The sequence below is a fragment of the Camellia sinensis genome, chromosome 12 (genome assembly GCF_055761805.1).
Source record: "Camellia sinensis isolate YWXY chromosome 12, ASM5576180v1, whole genome shotgun sequence".
NCBI classification, from domain to species: Eukaryota; Viridiplantae; Streptophyta; class Magnoliopsida; order Ericales; family Theaceae; genus Camellia; species Camellia sinensis.
The window spans coordinates 32,825,830-32,840,630 of NC_138972.1; the positions used below are offsets into that span (position 1 = coordinate 32,825,830).

The window sequence follows — 14,801 nt, forward strand, 5'->3', positions numbered from 1 at the left end:
GAACCACTATCAAGAAATATTGCAATTCCAACACAAAGAGCCTAAACACCTAGTAAACCTAAAATTCATGTGGTCCCAAGTAGAAGAATGCCGAAGCATAATGGGGAGGCATACAGGAATGACTAACCTTTAACGCAAAGTTTACAACCTCCCTCAAAGTTCTATAATCACCTTTTGAAGAAGAACTTGCAATCAAGGCCTACAAGAAACACAAATTTGATTTCAGAGAGGAAAAACACACACTAAACTCTGTAGATGCACAGTTTCTTTTCCTAGTGACAATTCTGGCAGTTTTGAGTGGAGTCAGCATCAACAAGCAACGTCCCATCCTAACTCAGATAATATGACCATAGAGATTGTAATGAGACCACAAGTCCAAACAAGTACATATGTATTGGGAGAGCATATATCAAACAATCTTTACAAACAAAATTTTGTACCTGACCAGATGCCACCAATGCATCTGTGAGGAGAGATACAGCCAACCATACTTGTAAGCATATTTGATGAGCAGCCATAGCTAGTGTAACGCCCTCAAAAAATACATAAAACCCATCATTCTTGGCATGCAACAATATAAGGAAAATAAACATCTTTCTATTTATCAGAGTAATTCTTACAAAAGTATTACATGTTGACAACAAAAGTAAACGCCCTAAACGCTTACAACTTTCCAAGCCAACACTTGGTTACAAGAAATGAGTACTAACTCATATACATATTAAGCCCTTGGCTTGAATTTATATGTAATACATCAAAAGAAAGCAATCCAACAAAAGTCTGCCTACCTCTAGCCTCCCAAGCTATGTCCTTGGAGGTGGCATGCTGCTTGTACCTGAAAATGATGTACCATATAGGGTGAGCCACAGCCCAGTAGAAATATACTAAACCAACTATAAACAATAACTAAAAGATTAGCAGTTGATAGATAGTCAACACTTATATTCCAACTCATATCATATTACAGTTTCATGACAATCACGTCCATGCTACATTTCCTTTTTCCATTTCTCATTCGACTTTAAGTTCAAAAATAAGGCTCAGATCCTGGCCAACCAGTTTAATGAGATTATAATTTATCATTAAAATACTTTCGAAAATCATGACGGATACACATTTCGATGCCATATCAGTAACACATGATATCACTTCCATACTTCACACATGATACACATTTTGGTGCTGTATCAAATAAACATAGAAACATTTCTATACTTCACAATTGATAATGATATACATTTTAGTGCTATATCAAATCAAACAATCACTTCCATACTTCACAATTGCTACACATTGTAGTGCTGTATCGATGTCAAGCAGTTTCCAGTTTAGAGGTCCATCCCCTAAACCGTGGAGTACATCCCCTATCTCCTCCCACATAACACAATGTATATAAACAATTATCATATACATAATCAATCAATACATAAGATTAATGTATTATTCCAACCGTCATATTCGATGACACATTCAATTGATTAGTTTTAGTTTGCCTAATCAGTATGCATTATCTACAACAATCAAGACTATCCTCCACCGATAGCCCAAAGCAATTATTTCTAAACAGAAAATAAATGCATCAAATGGACATAATATCGACATTTTGACTAGGTGAGCGATAAACAAATCCAACTCCATGTTCCTTTTCCCATAATTCAAACAACAACCCTAAGGTTCCATTTTCATCAATAATCCAACATTTATTCCTTTTCTCAATGTATTACATACATGTGGGTTTATATATATGAAAACCCCATCTTTTGAAAATTACATCATGATCCCAAACCTTCTCAAAATTACCCAACAACCCCCAACATATCAAAATGCTAAAATTTAAAGACAAAGCTCATAAGATGGAGTAGGATATCCCTACCTCGAAGTTAGAGCTCAAAAGGAGAAGAAGACCAAAACCAAAGTGCTCCAAATCCACAAATTTTCGGATCAAAAGGAAGCCCTCGACGATCAACACACTTTTTACAAAGGCGAAAGGTTAGGAAAACACTCTAGCTAGATCAAACCCTAGAGAGAAGGGAGATTCCAGAGAGAGGAGCTCTCAAAAACGTTTTTGGAAAAGTAAGAGAGAGAAAGCGTGTTGAAAAAGTGATCCAAAAAGTGAAATCTCGGACTGATATAATCGACTTCTCGCTCGAGCGTGGAAACCCCCGCTCGAGCGTCAGACACAGATTCACGCTCGAGCGTCCAAAGCGCCGCTCAAGCGTCGATTGCACACCTGCAGAAGTTTTGCAGACATGGTCCCCGCTCGAGCGTCCAAACTCCCGCTCGAGCGTCCGACGACCTGCAGAGAAAAATACTAGGAGATGAGAATTCACGCTCGAGCGTCAAAACTCCCCGCTCGAGCGGAGAAGCAACAACGAAGGGCCCGCTCGAGCGTCAAAAGCCCCGCTCGAACGTGAAGGCCAAATTCTGGGCATCAACTCTAGGTTTCCAAACACAACCAACCTGTTTCAAACCTGCCCAACACAACCCAAGACTCAAATATAAAGAGTAAAGGATGGAAATGAGAATGAGACAACAACACATCCACGGAACCGAGTCCGGAATACAATAAATAAAAGAAGGAAAACCGGGATCGCTATAACCTTCCCCCCTTAAAGAATTTCGTCTCCGAAATTAAGTACAAGTTTTCAAAAACAAGTTTTTCTCAATTCTCAACAATATTACAATTCATTACTCACCCATCTGACCCATTACCGGTCATTCCATCTCTATTCAAGAGGCATTTCACAATATAACTCAATACGTATTATTAGCATGCTTTTCCTCGAAATTCAACGATTTCAACATTTATTCCACAATTCCCATATCATATTCAATATTCATGATATATTCCATTTTTACAATACATTCAACGTATACAATGTTACAATAACTTCCATTTCGAGGCAAGTTTCAAATTATCTCTATAAACCAAAACATACACAATGTTTTACAACTTAAGACATATATAATGCTCTTAAAGTTTACTAACATTACAAAATCCCAATACAAGGTCAAGCATTTACAAACAAGTCCGGATATTTCTCACGGACATCCACCTCACGTTCCCAAGTGGCTTCTTCCACTCTGTGATGTTTCCAAAAAACTTTTACCAAGGGAATGATCTTGCCTCGCAAGACTTGATCCCTTCTATCCAAGACCCGAACCGGTCTCTCCTCATATGAGATATCCTCGTCAACCTCCAAATCGGTCCAATCTAGCACATGGGACGGATCTGGTTCATACTTCCGAAGCATACTAACATGAAACACGTTATGTAACCCGGATAACTGCGGCGGTAAGGCTAAACGGTACGCAACCTCCCCAATCCTCTCAAGGATCTCAAAGGGACCAATAAACCAAGGGGATAACTTCCCACTCTTCCCGAACCTCATCAAACCTCGTCTAGGTGATATTTTTAGAAAAACATGATCACCCGTTTCAAATGCCAAAGGCCTCCTCCTACGATCGGCATAACTCTTATGGCGACTCTGGGCTGTAACAAGCCTCCTACGGATAAGCTCGACTTTCTCCGTTGTTTCCCTCACTAACTCCGGGCCCAACAACGGTGCATCACCCACCTCGGCCCAACAAACTGGAGACCTACAAGGTCGGCCATACAAGGCCTCAAACGGTGCCATACCGATACTCGACTGGAAACTATTGTTGTAGGCAAATTCCACCAAGGGCAAGTGCCTCTCCCACGACCAACTAAAGTCAAGGACACAACTTCGAAGCATATCCTCAAGGATCTGAATAGTATGCTCGGACTGTCCGTCAGTCTGAGGATGATAAGCCGTGCTAAAGGTCAACTTAGTGCCCAAGGCACTCTGCAAACTCTGCCACAACCTAGCAGTAAAACGAGGATCTCTATCTGAGACGATCGTCACTGGGACCCCGTGCAACCTCACTATGTCCCGAATATACAAATCGGCTAGATGATCTACCGAATCTTTCACGCGCATAGGGATAAAGTGCGCTGACTTAGTCAACCGGTCTACAACCACCTAAATAGCATCACTACCCTGCTGAATCCTCGGAAGACCTACAACGAAGTCCATAGTGACATGCTCCCACTTCCACTCGGCAATAGGCAAGGGTTGCAACAAACCCGCTGGCCTCTGATACTCAGCCTTCACTTGCTGACAAGTAAGGCACTTAGACACAAAAACTGCCACAACTTTCTTCATACCCTGTCACCAAAACTGGCGACCCAAATCACGATACATCTTGGTGCCTCCCGGATGCACTACAAGACGTGAATGGTGAAACCCTCGGAGTACCTCCTCTCGGCAAGCCTTCGGCACAAACAGACGGTCTCGATATCTCACACTCAGGTCGGGATACACAGACAAACCCTTCTCAGTCTTCCCACTGGAGATCTTCTCTCGGATGGACTCTACCTCAAGGTCACCTCTTTGTGCCTCTAACACTCAACTTACAAGTGTAGGTTGCGCAACCACAGAAAACAGAGTCGCAGCCTCAACGGATTCCCCCAGAAGCAAATCAAACTCCCCAAGTGCACCTAACATTTCCCACTCCCGGATGGCTATACAAGCTACATCACTAATGGATTTCCTACTAAGGGCATCGGCCACAACATTGGCCTTACCCGGGTGATAGTGCAACTTGAAATCATAGTCCTCAATGAACTCCATCCTCCTCCTCTGCCTCAAATTCAAGTCTCTCTGTATAAACAGATACTTCAGACTCTTATGATCCGAGAATACCTCGAACCTCTCACTATAAAGGTAGTGCCTCCAATTCTTCAATGCAAAAATGACGGCTGCTAACTCTAAGTCATGTGTACAGTAATTCCTCTCGTGAATTTTCAATTGACGTGAGCCATAAGCTACCACTTTCCCCTCTTGCATCAACACACAACCCAAACCCTCTCGTAAGGCATCACAGTAAACCGCATAACCCCAACCTCTCTCTGGGATAATCAAAACCGGAGCGGTGGTCAATCTAACCTTCAACTCTTGGAACGACTTTTCATAAGTCTCACTCCATACAAATTTAACTCCCTTCTGAGTCAATCTAGTCAATGGCGAAGCTAGCCTAGAGAAATCCTTCACAAACCGGCGGTAATACCCAGCTAATTTCAGAAAACTGCGGATCTCAAAAACACTTTTAGGTTGTGCCCAATCCTGCACTGCCTCTATCTTGGATGTATCAACAGACACCCCTTCCCCGGAGACCACATGGCCTAAGAACTTAACTTCTCCTAGCCAGAACTCACATTTTCCAAACTTGGCATACAGCCTATGGGCTCTAAGCAACTCAAGCACCACTCTCAAGTGTTCCTCGTGCTCTTCTTCAGAAGGTGAATAAATTAGAATGTCGTCCACGAAGACGACTACAAAACGATCCAAGAATTCCCGGAATATCCGGTTCATCAAATCCATAAACACTGCCAGTGCATTGGTGAGCCCAAATGGCATCACCAGAAACTCATAGTGGCCATACCGCGTACGGAATGTCGTCTTCGGAATATCCTCCTCCCTGACCCTCAACTGGTGGTAACCCGATCTCAAATCTATCTTAGAGAAACAACGGGAACCCTTCAATTGGTCAAACAAATCATCTATACGGGGCATAGGGTACTTATTCTTGACCGTAGCCCGATTCAACTTCCGATAGTCGATACAAAGTCTCAAGGCACCATCTTTCTTTTTAGCAAAGAGGGCCGGTGCTCCCCACGGCGAAACACTAGGGCGAATAAAGCCCTTATCTAGCAACTCCTGGAGCTGAATCTTCAGCTCACTCAACTCGGCTGGGGCAAAATGATATGGTGCCGTACCGGGCACTAGATCAATGGAGAACTCAATCTCTCGGTGAGGTGGCAAACTAACGAGGTCCTCGGGAAAAACATTCGAATACTCACAGACCACTCTCAGCAATACAATCTGGGGCTCATCACACTCACTACTCGAAAGGCTAGCAAGAAGACCACTAAGCTCACTCCGCCCTCGCGGATCATACACCGGTGGCAACACACTACCAACCCGATCCCCCAAGAAATGGAAACAATCCCCGCTCAAGGTATATACTGTGACCCTCTGGCGGTAACAATCAATAACTGCTCGGTATGACGATAGCCAGTCCATACCCAAAATAACATCAAATCCCGACATGGGCATAACTACAAAAGGAAACGGAGGTCGACGATCTGCTACCTCTATATCACAACCTCTACACCCTTGTTTCAAAATCAACTCACCCCCAACAGGTGATACAACACAAGGAGGAGATGCTAACTATGCCAACTCCAAACCCAAAACAGATGCAAATGCAGCAGATACAAAAGAATGAGATGCACCTGTATCAATCAACACACTAGCAGCCGAGTTGCAAAACAGAAAGGTACCTCTCACAACTGATGGAGCCAGTACTAGGTCCTGCGCGATAACAGCATACACGCGCCCTATAGGCCCCTGATCCACCTGCTCACCCCTAGGAGCAAAGGACTGCTGCACAGACTGGGACGATGAAGCCCCCTGATTGGCCCTCAAGGCCTAAACTGACTGAGCTGGCTAAAAACTCTGCCTCTGCCCAGATGCACCAAATGTGCCACTCAACTGCGGGCAAAACCTCTTCAGGTTCCCCGCTTGACCACACTGATAACACGACAAAGGCTGGCCTGTGCCCTGACTCTGGCCCTGAAGTCGAGCCGAAGATGAAGCAGCTCTCTAACCTCCTCCCTTCTGCGGGCAAGCTGGAGACTTGTGGCCCAACTGACCACACTTATAACAAGTCACGTCTCCCTGGCTGCCTCTCCCAGAACCTGCACTTGGCACTGGAAAGGTCGATCTAACAAAACCTCCCTGAGACTACTGAGGGTTAGAACCCCTCTGTCTCCTGCCATCACCCTGGCCATCCTGGCTCCTCTTAGAGCCCTTCTGCCCCTCCTCCTCCTGTATCATGATCTCCATATGGGCTGCAGCATCAACCAAGCGCCTATAGTCTCGGGTCATAGAACCCCCAACCCTCATCTTGAGGCCGCGCCTTAACTTCTTCTCAACCTCGATACAACGGCGCTCCTCAGACGCCACGAGCTCAGGTGCAAACCTGGACAGACTAGTAAAAGCAGCCTCAAACTCGGCCACTGAAGAACTCAATTGCAAGAGCTGGCAAAACTGGTCTCTCAGCTTCTCCCTGACAGTTGGAGATAAGAATTTCTCCTAGGAAGCATTCACAAAAGCCTCCCAAGTGCCATCAATACGACCCTTCACAAACTTCCACGACTGACCCGCATCCCCCTTAAGCTGGAAAGGTGCCAAGGTCACTTTCAATGCTCCGTCCTCGATGCCTAGCATCTCGAACGTCTTCGTCATCTGCTCTAACCACTCATCAGCCTTAAGGGGCTCCTTCGGATCCCCAACAAATTCGTCCGGATTCGACCGGAAAAACTCCCTCTTCAAGAAGGAAGGCCTTGCCTCAGTAATGTGGGCCTGAACCTGATTTTCAACTCTGAGATGCCCATAGACTCTCTCAAAGCTCCTACTATCTCTCGGGCTAAGACGCCCATAGCCTGCTGACCTGCTGGCTCGGCCACATTGGCCTGACCAACCCCCTCCTGCTGTTCCAGAATCTCCTCCAGTATAGGCATCTCCTGCCTTCTAGGCCTACCTCGCCTACCTCCTCCTCCTCGTCCTCGTCCTGACATCCTAATAAAGGTAACGAAGAACATTAGCACATCCACAAATGTGCCGAAGCTATAACACTCACGTCCTAATACACTGGACAACTGTAATTCACTCCATGTAAGCACATAATCACATAAGCACCTACGAATTTCATTTCCGAATAATGATAGTCCCGAGGCGTTGCTAGAGTTCTAGTTAGAAACAGCATTAATCAAGTGCTTTTCCAACAAGACTCACAGAAACCTAAAGATCCAATCAACATCCTAGAAATTAAATCCCATACCCAGGTAGTCACATAAACATGTTATCACATAAGCACATAACATTACATCTAAGTCTCTAACAAGCGAGACAAACCCATTGTGATACTAATCACTTCCCACGTACCCAAAGTATTCAAACCCGGTACGCTCTGATACCAAGTTGTAACGCCCTCAAAAAATACATAAAACCCATCATTCTTGACATGCAACAATATAAGGAAAATAAACATCTTTTTATTTATCAGAGTAATTCTTACAAAAGTATTACATGTTGACAACAAAAGTAAACGCCCTAAAGGCTTACAACTTTCCAAGCCAACACTTGGTTAAAAAAATGAGTACTAACTCATATACATATTAAGCCCTTGGCTTGAATTTACATGTAATACATCAAAAGAAAGCAATCCAACAAAAGTATGCCTGCCTCTACCCTCCCAAACTATGTCCTTGGAGGTGGCATGCTGCCTGTACCTGAAAATGATGTCCCATATAGGGTGAGCCACAACCTAGTAGAAATATACTAAACCAACTATAAACAATGACTAAAAGATTAGCAGTTGATAGATGGTCAACACTTATATTCCAACTCATATCATATTACAGTTTCATGACAATCATGTCCATGCTACATTTCCTTTTTCCATTTCTCATTCGACTTTAAGTTAAAAAATAAGGCTCAGATCCTGGCCAACCAATTTAATGAGATTATAATTCATCATTAAAATATTTTCGAAAATCATGACAGATACACATTTCAATGCCGTATCAGTAACACATGATATCACTTCCATACTTCACACATGATACACATTTTGGTGCTATCTCAAATAAACATAGAAACATTTCTATACATCACAATTGATAATGATAGACATTTTAGTGCTATATCAAATCAAACAATCACTTCCATACTTCACAATTGATACACATTGTAGTGCTGTATCGATGTCAAACAGTTTCCGATTTAGAGGTCCATCCCCTATCTTCCCCTAAACCGTGGAATACATCCCCTATCTCCTCTCACATAACACAATGTATATAAACAATTATCATATACATAATCAATCAATACATAAGGTTAATGTATTATTCCAACCATCATATTCGATGACACATTCAATTGATTAGTTTTAGTTTGCCTAATCATCATGCATTGTCTACAACAATCAAGACTATCCTCCACTGATAGCCCAAAGCAGTTATTTCTAAACAGAAAATAAATGCATCAAATGGACATAATATCGACATTTTGACTAGGTGAGCGATAAACAAATCCAACTCCACCCTTTGATCCCATATCCTTTTAATTCCATTATTCTCAATTCAATTTCTCATTTCTCAAAATTAATTAAAGAAATTAATTTATCAAACTAATTAGGGCATTTTCCCATAATTCAAACAACAACCCTAAGGTTCCATTTTCATCAATAATCCAACATTTATTCCTTTTCTCAATGTATTACATACATGTGGGTTTATATATATGAAAACCCCATCTTTTGAAAATTACATCATGATCCCAAACCTTCTCAAAATTACCCAACAACCCCCAACATATCAAAATGCTAAAATTTAAAGACAAAGCTCATAAGATGGAGTAGGATATCCCTACCTCGAAGTTAGAGCTCAAAAGGAGAAGAAGACCAAAACCAAAGTACTCCAAATCCACAAATTTTTGGATCAAAAGGAAGCCCTCGACGATCAACACACTTTTTACAAAGGCGAAAGGTTAGGAAAACACTCTTGTCATGACCCGAACCCGCCCCTATGGGTTAAGGACATAACCGGCCAGTAATCCTGAGATTACCTACGGCCTCAGACCAAAACAGACATAACTCGTCAGAATAAAGGGGCCAAACGGAAGCAATAATTAAAAACTTTGTCCATAGAGCCGTGCTTATACGCACATCAAACAAACCATACACGTATATGTTAATAACCCACAACAAAATACAGTACCATAAAATCCTTTACAGACAGGATCATCCATACTGAGTCAACCCATATCAAAACTATATACAAATATACATAAAGTCCTTGCCAACAAAACAAACTATGAATGCATAACAAAATGGCAAGGATGGGTCTCGTGCGTGAGACACAAGGCTGACTCTCCAGAACTCATGTTGTTCCTGGCAGACTTCACTGGGGCTGGGTTTGGACTTCTCTTGGCTCACCTACAAACACATGAATGAGCGTGAGCAATAGCCCAGTGAATAATATCAAATACAAAAATTACATAACAATGTAGAACATCATGTTCCAAACGGCCTTTGGCCCAATTCACATTTCTACTTAACATATATATACTTATACAAAATTTAGATCAAGTAACTGTAGTTCCAACATACTGGCCTTTGGCCCATTCAGATTTTCATTCCTGTCGAAACGGCCTTCGGCCCATTCATTTATATCAAAACGGCCTTCGGCCCATCCGTTTATGTCAAAACGGCCTTCGGCCCATTCATTTATATCAAAACGGCCTTTAGCCCATTCATTTACGTCAAAACGGCCTTCGGCCCATTCATTTATATCAAAACGGCCTTTAGCCCATTCATTTACATCAAAACGGCCTTCGGCCTATTCATTTATATTAAAACGGCCTTTAGCCCATTCATTTACGTCAAAACGGCCTTCGACCCACTCATTCATGTCAGAACGACCTTCAGTCCATTCATTCACATCAAAACGACCTTCGGTCCATTCATTCTTATCAAAACGACCTTTGGTCCATTCATTCATTCCTATCAAAACGACCTTTGGTCCATTCATTTACATCAAAACGACCTTTGGTCCATTCATTCCTATCAAACTTTTGTCCACAATCCCAATTAACAACTCATAAAGTTTATAAGGGAATAAACAATTGGACATTGACAAGCTTTCAAATATTGATATTACTCACAGTGATCGGCTTGTGGATTTGCCCTGGAACTTGACCCTACACATTTCATGAGCACAAAAGGGTCACTAACAGTTCAATCCGTTCTTTAATTCACATATCTCTCTTTAGGCTTAATTCACATTTCATTAGCTCATTTACAATGCTTAACATATGCCTAAGAGTGCTTGTAAGTGAAAGAGAACGGGAAAACAGAACACAAAATGCAATTCCAGAATTTCAGAAAATAGGGTCCCCGCTCGAGCGGACCTTTGAGGCCTGCAAAAGTACTGGTTACATGAAAAATATGCTCGAGCGTGGAATAGAGCGCTTGAGCGGAAGGCCTGTCTACAAAAACTCCCCGCTCGAGCGCAAGATATCCCGCTCGAGCGGACATCCAACTCTGCAAAAAGTGCTGGGAGCACGATTTATCAGCTCGAGCGGCCCTTCCCCCACTCGAGCGGAAGTCAAAATTCTGGAAAACCCAGAATGGTGTTCTTGAGCTCGACTTCGACATTTCAACCACATTACTTGCATGCAATGGCTCAAATTACACATTTACACATGTTAACATGCTACCAATACGAAATCACAACCTTAGGAGGCTCAATTTCTTACATCATTTACATGCATGCCTCAAATTAATCCAAATTCATTACTAACATATCAAATTCACACATTCAAGATTTATACCCCCGTGATTTATACATGCATGCCCATTTTGACTTCATATTCATTTCAAATAATGCAATTAGTGCTCACTGCTATAAGACTCAACAAAGACATGCTTGCATGTGGGATTACACTACCAATCTTTCACAATTTCACAAATTACATGCTAGATTTTGTGATTCCATAGGAGTTCTTTACATGCATGCACATATCAAGCCTCAATTACAATAAAACCAGCTCAAATCATGCTCTTGATCACCACAACCCTTGAACACACAATATTACACATTAACTCATGAATTCAAGAATCAATGCTTACCTAGAGGCTCAATTCTTCCAATTTATGGTCAAGTCTAGAGTTGTCTTCAAGACTTCCAAAATTCAAGAGCAAAACTTTGATTTTCTCCCATCTCTCTCTCTAGTTCGGGTCTCTCCTCCTCTAGAGAGTTTAATCAGCCCAGAATGAAATAAAAGGAGGGAGTTGAATACATAAGGGTCTCATATAACCCCACTAAGCCCCATTAATCTAATATCACATATTTGAGCACCAATTCATTAATTAATCAATTTAATCTGGCCTGAATCAATGTTTCAATTAAATTTCACCGTAGGCTCTAAACATTATGCCAATCACAATGGCGTAATCAATTTCGGGTTCTATGGCCGATAAGGCCCTCAATTAAATTTCCAAAGCTGATTATTCAAACAGATATTCCTACGGTGAACAGATAAAACTTCAAAATCACATATATTCACATAATGGCACATAAAATCATGGTAAACACATAATCATACTCAATTTAAGGACCAATTAGCATACTACGGAACAGGGGTATCACAACTCTAGCTAGATCAAACCCTAGAGAGAAGGGAGATTCTAGAGAAAGGAGCTCTCAAAAACATTTTTGGGAAAGTAAGAGAGAGAAAGAGTGTTGAAAAAGTGATCCAAAAAGTGAAATCTCAGACTGATATAATCGACTCCCCGCTCGAGCATGGAAACCCCCGCTCGAGTGTCAGACACAGATTCACGCTCGAGCGTCCAAAGCGCCGCTCGAGCGTCGATTGCACACCTGCAGAAGTTTTGCAGACATGGTCCCCACTCGAGCGTCCAAACTCCCGCTCGAGCGTCCGACGACCTGTAGAGAAAAATACTGGGAGATGAGAATTCACGCTCGAGCGTCAAAACTCCCCGCTCGAGCGGAGAAGCAACAACGAAGGGCCCGCTCGAGCGTCAAAAGCCCCGCTCGAGCACGAAGGCCAAATTCTGGGCATCAACTCTAGGTTTCCAAACACAACCAACTTGTTTCAAACCTGCCGAACACAATCCAAGACTCAACTATAAAGAGTGAAGGATAGAAATGAGAATGAGATAACAATACATCCACGGAACCGAGTCCGAAATACAATAAATAAAGGAAGGAAAACCGGGATCGCTATAGCTACCGTTCCTTGACCAGCAGCCATTGATGTCCCCAGTGTCATGGTCACAAGAATAGCAAGAGTTCTGCTGATAAGAAAACCACCTAGAGGAGTGAAGAATGTGTAAAAAGCATCACAATCTAGGATTCTAGAAAGAACAAGACCACAAAGGGTGAAAAACAAACTATTTTATGTATGAAATCTAATGATTTCATGTTTGTGTTAGGTCATTTTAAATATTGAAAAAACAGAGCCAATGAGGCACAAATTGACCATTGTGTTCTACTTTTCAATGCAAAAATAAGTCAACCAGAACTCGACCATTTGTATGTTGCATATGGAGAAAATAAAGGGCACTCTTATTAAACTTGATCCTAAAAGTGAGACTCTCTCCAAGGTGTCCTATAACACTGCCACTGAGTAAGGTATAAAAGTACATGCCATGCACTTGGAGTGATTAGTATTGACCGCACAGCACAATTGTTCTCCATACATAGCACCATGGTGGTGAAACCATCTTTCCCTCAAGATTTAAGAATCCTTTAGAAGTTGAGAAAAGCTACCATCCATATAAAATAAATCATGAAAGTCATGATGTCCCAACATCATCAATCCAACACTTCAGAAATTTTTGCATATTTGGATAATTGTCTTATCACCAAGGATCATTCTTCAAGCACCAGAATGGTGCATGACTATCACTCAAGTCATATTGCCAACCAGTACCTGTCTTGTATACTTTAGAACAGCAGGAAAAAAAGAATAGCGACTGTTAGAATAGTTGGGGTGTTATTGATATTTTTGTTATTACGTTGAGGGTATTTTGGTCATCATGTAATTTGGACACTATAACTATATATATACTATTGGTATAGGGTTAATTAAAACTCTAAGCCAATTAGTTCAAACTTCTTCTCCTTCTCACCTCTCTTCTCTCTCTTTCTCAAACCCTAACCCTAGTTTCATACTCTTTTTACTTCAACTGTAACTAATGGACAACATATACCTAAAATTCTTCCTCCTCCTTCGAAGCTAATATACCGACATATTTAACACAAAAGTGGTCAACCAGTGCACAAGGCTCCCACGAAAGCACAATCTAGGGAGGGCAAAATGTACATAACCTTGCTGTTATTTTTGAGAGATTATTTCTGCGACTCAAACCCGCGCCATTAGGAAGTTAATGTACAATGCTCATAAGAACCTCAAGGTTTTTGGGTACAATACTAGCTCCTTAGGAAGCAACAGCCAAGGATATATGAACTTACAGACTCCATTTGAGTGTGCCTTCCAGCATTAGTCACATTAGAAAGGTTAGCTCCCACATGCAACAAAACAGTCTGTCCCAGTGTTCTGCCGCTAGATGAACTGCTAGAACTAATCCACCTTAGACAGGACTTATGGTCCTAATCCAGTGTAATATTAATATTCAAATTCCATACTCTCACAGAATTACAATAAAATGTCAGCGTAAATCGCATCTGTCAGACGCATGCCAATAGATTTTAATCACACCAGCAGCATCTTAAAATAAAGAAACACTTACCAAATTTTATATAACCTCCAAATTGCAGATCTCTTAACCTTGGAGGCAATAACACAGCTCTCTTATTAAGATGCCAGATCATTAAGAAGGTAACGATATATCTGAAACATAGAAAACCTAGCACAGTCATTCTTCAATAAAGCAGAAGAAAATTTTAAAATAGAATAAATACAGAAAATACATACTGAGAGATAACAATGGAAATGGCTGCTCCAGTCACGCCAAACTGAAAATAATACATAAGTATGGGAAACAAAAATATAGCAAAGAAATTACCAACACCTGCAAACAGAACAACTGCAAAAATTTACAAGAATTTACCCCATTTGATGGGACTTAAGGCTTCGTTTGGTTTGGTTTGGTTTAGCATTTTA

The 14,801-nt window shown here is 41.6% G+C and overlaps 1 protein-coding gene and 1 pseudogene across 2 annotated transcripts in view; both read right to left on the minus strand.

The window, feature by feature from the left end:
- The window catches only part of LOC145804441 (putative F-box protein At1g32420), a 187,816-nt gene that overhangs the window by 135,043 nt on the left and 37,972 nt on the right, over positions 1–14,801 (minus strand). The window lies entirely within an intron of this gene.
- The window catches only part of LOC145803481 (protein DETOXIFICATION 45, chloroplastic-like), a 49,151-nt pseudogene that overhangs the window by 1,406 nt on the left and 32,944 nt on the right, over positions 1–14,801 (minus strand).